This window comes from Phytophthora infestans, genomic scaffold (genome assembly GCF_000142945.1).
Source record: "Phytophthora infestans T30-4 supercont1.197 genomic scaffold, whole genome shotgun sequence".
NCBI classification, from domain to species: domain Eukaryota; phylum Oomycota; class Peronosporomycetes; order Peronosporales; family Peronosporaceae; genus Phytophthora; species Phytophthora infestans.
Window position 1 is genome coordinate 133,003 of NW_003303562.1, and position 5,773 is coordinate 138,775.

Here is a 5,773-nt window from a genome sequence, read left to right on the forward strand (position 1 = left end):
ACAATTCAATCTGCGTGAGGATGCCGAACGGGACTTGCTATCGGGCGGAGCGAAACAGAGACGAGACATCTCCCTGCGAAGCGCAGGAGCGACATAACTCGACTTGCCGAGAAGACGACGAACAGCACGATGGATCAACAGCGGACGGGGACACCGACGACGGCGACGTCGTCGACCGCAGCGGCACGGGGCACGCGCGTGATGGACGACCCAGCTCCGGGCATGGGCTATCTATGACATATCCGGAGCGCGGGCTCCGGACACACTGGACACGATGAAGGATCACTTCCGGCGCTTCCGAGGACTGCGTCAGAAGCCTGTCGAGGGTGTCGCATATGGCGCATTGCAGGAGTCGTGGTGCGCCTTCATCCGGCGTTGGAACCGGACGCAGGAAGAAGGGGAGAGCTTCGTCGGCTGGCTGGTTTACCGCGAGGAGATCGTCAAGGAGCACTCGCTCACGGAGCTCCGTGAGCGCGTCTGCACCAGCGCATGGGAGGACATGCGCCGCATCTGCTACGTGAGGGTCGCTGAAGGTTGTGGCACTTGTACTCGATCGCGTCCGACTGTCGAGGAGTGGAGAAGCCACATCGCCGAGTATCCGCTCGGTGAACAAGAACACGGGCGGATCGAGAAGTATCGTCGCTCGTTGGCCGAGAACGTGCGCGCCTCTAATCGCGCCGGCTCACGCCGACGCCCTGCACGTGAAGATTCTTGGCATCGGACTCGGTCTCGTTCGCGCGGCCGCTCAAGTCGTCGTTCTCGATCACGTTCGCGTGGTCGCACAAATCGCAGATCTCGGTCCCGTTCACGTGGCCGACCAAGTCATCGGTCTCGATCACGTTCGCGTGATCGCTCGAGTCGCTCTCCTCGTGCGAGCTGGCATGCGTCACAAGGTGGTTCGCAGCGAGGCTGAACTCATACGCCTGGACCACATTCGGGACGTCCCGAAGGAGATTGGCGCAAGGCTCCCACGTATCCTCGTCGGGAGGAAACCCGAGCCAACGTACCCGATAGCGACGGTCGGCTGGAACATCGTGGGCGAGCCCACGATGACGTTTGGATGCGCGAAGTGGATCTTCGTGGGCAACGATGTACTCAACAATCCAGCGGGTATCTCCGGCAGCGTCAACAACAGGAGGAGGGCCGTCGCGTCGATAGCACTTGCGCTCTGGCTGCCCAAAGCGAGAACGACTTGCTGAACAGCTACTGGGATGTCCAGCAGGAGTTGGATGAGGCTCTCGATCAGACTGCCCGGGCCACCGGGGAGAGTGCGCAGCTGCGTCAGTCGAACCGAGAGATCCTTGCTCGGTTGCAGATGCTGGAGAGGTTGGTTCCCGGACGTTTGCAGACGGGGACGCAGCCTCGAGATCCGACTCCTGGTGCGGATGGGTCGATTGCTCCCGCGCCCGTCGAGAAGGTCGCTCGACGCATGCTCCGGCTCAGTAGCCTGAGACGACTCTGGAATCGTAGCGGGGTGATACTTCTTGAGCCGTCCGACGTAAAACGTCGGATGCAGACGTAGTGACGTAGGAATGTCAAGCGTGTAGGCATCACCAATGGCTTTGATTACCGTAAATGGCCCAATAAAGCGCGGCGCGAGTTTGTTCGCGCCGAGGTTGGTAACCGCAGAGTTTCTGATACCTTCAGTCGACAGGAGCACGCGTTCGCCTGTCGTAAACGTGGCCGTGTTCTTGCGGCCGATCCTATCGGCGTTCTCCTTCTGCTTGTCCACTGCATCCTGCAGTGCGTCTCGAACATAGCGGGTGACCGCTTGGCGCTGTAGTACGAAGTCGGAGACGACTGCGGAGTCGATTGGTCGCGCCGCATGCTTCGGCGCGTAGTTAGCTGGCGCAAGTGAGCTCGATGCGGAGCGTGTCACTGCGTTGACCGACGTGGGAACAGGGGATACACTCGAGATATCATTAGCAACCGGTGTATGTACCGGTTGACCCAGTACCGGTGTAGCCGCCGGAGACATCGCAGATGGAGTAGACGGCTTGTCGGCAGCTTCTTCCCCACCCAGCGTGGAGACACGCGGCGCTGTGGGATGGCCCACGGCGAGGAGAGCAGGGACACGCGGGTGTCGCGCGTTATTAACGAAGAAGGGCGTCAGCCCAGTCGACGCGTGTACCGCGTTGTTCAGAGCGAACTCGGCCAGTGGCAGAAACGAGCTCCAGCTGGAGAACGACGTCGCGTAGCTTCGAAGGACGTCTTCGAGGACGCGATTTACGCGCTCCGTCTGGCCGTCCGTTTCCGGATGGGCTGCTGTGGACATCATTAGCTTCGAGCCCAGTAGCTCGAAGAGCTTTGACCAGAAGGCCGACGTGAAGCGCGGGTCGCGGTCGGAGACGATAGATTCGGGAAGGCCATGATGACGGAAGACAGCATCGAGGAAGTGCACCGCGGTGATCGCATCCGACACCGGAATCAGGTGAACCATCTTGCTGAAGCGGTCTACGAATACCAAGACACCTGATCGTCCTTTAGCATCGGGTGGGAGCCCGAAGATGAAGTCCATCGACACCGAGCGCCAGGCCTCGGTGGCCACTGGTAGAGGACGCAAGGGAGCCTGCGAAGACGAGGCAGGTTTCATGCGCTGGCAGGTCTCGCAGGTACGCACCCACTTACGCACCCATTTGTACAGGTGTGGCCAATAAAAGTCGCGTGACACAGCGGCAAATGTCTTCTCGCGACCGAGATGAGCGCCCAGCGGGGCATCATGAAACTCATGGATAATCCGTGAGCGCAGATCGGGGTCGTTAGGGACAACGACACGTGGGGCATCGAAGTTGTCGATGCTGTACGCCAGCAGCTCGTCCTCGAGACGATATCGGTGGATTTTGTTTCGTACAGAGCGAAAAAGGGCTCCCAGTGTGTCGGCGCTGGGAGAGCGGAGATGCTTCAGGATACTGGAGCACGTCGAGTCATGTTCGTAAGCAGCTCGGATCTCGTCGCGAAGTGGCATTACCGGGGAGACGCTCGTCAGGTTGACGCCTGACGCCTCGCACGTGGCACACTCGTCTACATCGTCTTCATCCAGCGAAGCTTGTCGACCCAATGCACCGCGTGGGTCGTAGTCGGGACGCCGAGACAAAGCGTCGGCGAGAATGTTGTTCTTGCCGGGTTTGTAGTGGACAACGAAGTTGTACTCGGAGAAGAACGAAAGCCAGCGGGCCATCCGCTGGGAGAGATGAGGACTCTTCATCGCTGTCCTCAGCGATGCATGATCGGTGTACATTGCGAAGGTATCCTCACCCAACAAGTACACTCTGAACTTGATCAGAGCGTAGCGCATCGCAAGGAGCCCCTTGTCGTGAACAGGGTAGTTGCGCTCCGCCGACTTCATCTGCCTAGACTGGTAGCTTACGACACGCTCTCGATCTTCTTCATCGAATTGCATCAGCGCACAGCCGATGGCGAAATCGCTCGCGTCGCAGACGACGTGAAAAGGCTTCGAGTCATCCGGGAGCGCGAGGATTGGGGCCTCGGCGAGACTCTTCTTCACCGAGTCGAAGGCGGCTTGATGTGCGGAAGTCCACGACCACGACACATCTTTCTTCAACAACGAAGAGAGTGGCTGGATCAATCCGGCGTAATTCTTCGTGTACTTGTGGAGATAATTTGCGAGACCCAGCCACTGACGCAGTTCAGTGGGATTCTGTGGCGTAGGCCACGCACATATCGACGACACTTTCTCGGGGTCGGCGCGGACGCCGTTCTTGCTCACAAAGCAGCCAAGCACCGGAATCTCCGGCGCGCAGAATATACACTTCTTCAAGTTGGTATACAGCTTGTTTTCGCGCATCACTTGGAAGACTTGCCTCAGATGCTTCAAGTGGACTTCAAGCGCGCTGAGGCCTCTCTCAGCGCGACTGTGTACGAAGATGTCATCGAAATAACTCGGTGCGAAGTCGCGGAGCGGCGCAGCACATGGGATACCATGCGATTGAACGTGCGGGAGCATTCTTCAACCCTTGCGGCATACAAGCCACTCCCAGAGCATACCACTGGGAGTGCTTACCGCTGTGAGCGGTATATCGCTCAGCCTCATGAGGATTTGGTAGACCCATCGGTCAGTCGATGGCGCTGAAGACCTCACTACCCGACATTGCGTCGAGCACCATGTCCTTCCGAGGAATCGGCGTCTGGGCAGGGATGGTAGCGTCGTTTAGCTTGTTGAAGGCATGGACGATGCGCCATCCGCCCGTGGCTTTCTTCACACAGAAGGTCGGACTGGAGTGCGGCGATGTGCTCTCACGCACATGACCCGCCTTGCGGCGGCTCTCGAAGAAGTCATCGACAGCTTGGACCTGATCTCGCGGGAGCGGCCACTGCCGCGTCACACAATACTTCGAGCCGGGCACGAGATCAATCTCGTGGCGAATTCCTCGGTCAGCTGGCAACTCAGCTGGGATCTTATCCGGAAATACATCTTCATATTCGCGGGCGGTCTCGTAGACTGGATTGCCGGATTTGCGTAGCGCGTCCCAAGACTGCGCTGCGAAGCGCTCCTCGCGGGCCGACTTCGGCTCAGCGCTCTTTGGGCGCGAGGGAGCGTCGCCGTCACTGACTGCATTCACTTCGGGCGACGCCGAATCGGCGTCGGTGATCAGGCAAACCTGTTCGATTGCATCGTCCTTGAGGCCGCGAGGGAAGTTCTTCCAGGAGAGACCTGGAAGTCGAGTGATCGACCCTGCCTCGCCAGGCGGGTTTGCAAGCTCGCGTGTTCGTCGGCGGCCAGAGGTACCTTCCACATACTCAAGCACGCAGACCGACTCCGTCGGTGAGCTGTCACTTGGTACGGGCTCTCGGCGAGGTTTCAGCCGACGCCGCTTCGACTTCCTCTTTTGCCGCCTCGAGTGCGAACTCGAGGATGATGAGTCGCTCTCGCTGGACGAGATGTCACCCCCCTCTAGCGGGAGCCCCTGCTCGACCGCGGTAGTGTTCAGCGGGAGCGCCAACTGCTCGACCACCGGCTCAATTGACGGGAGACCCTGCTCGACCGCCATCTCGTTCGTCTGCGGGAGACCCTGCTCGACCGCCATCTCGTTCGTCTGCGGGAGCCCCTGCTCGACCGCCATCTCGTTCGTCTGCGGGAGCCCCTGCTCGACCGCCATCTCATTCGTCTGCGGGAGCCCCTGCTCGACCGCCGTCTCGTACATCTGCGGGAGCTCCTGCTCGACCGCCAGTTGGTCTTCATACCCGCGTCGCCGCGGGGACTCGTCAGTTAACAGCACTGCGCAAGCCGTGCAGAGAGGGCAATCGCTCACTCTGTGCACAACGTGCGTCGTGGATGACCGGTCCACGACGGTGACGTGAGGCCAATCCTTCTGGGCGACCAGGAGGTGCGTGAACACTTCGCTCACATCATAATCACTGCGGCGCTTGACCGACCGGGCCAACCAGTCAATCTCTGGTTGATAGCGCGTCAGCCACGGCATACCCAGGATGCAGTCAAACGCGTAATTCATCTCAATGACGAGGAGGTCGTCGTTGCTTCGGAAACCGTCGAACGTGTACGGAAGGGTAATCTCGCGCCGCGCTACGCGGCGTGATTTCCCATCGGCCAACTTGACAGCGACCTCCCCTCTACCTTTGCGGACAGTGATGTCCGACGGGAGTACCGACAAGCACGACGCGCGGAAGAAGTTGTTGGTCGCTCCTGAATCAAGGAGCGCTCGCAGTGGTCGCCGGGCACCGGCGACAGTGAAGACTGACAATGATCAATCTTGAATCGCTCGGCGTGGTGGTGCATGAAAGTGTGCATGCAGCA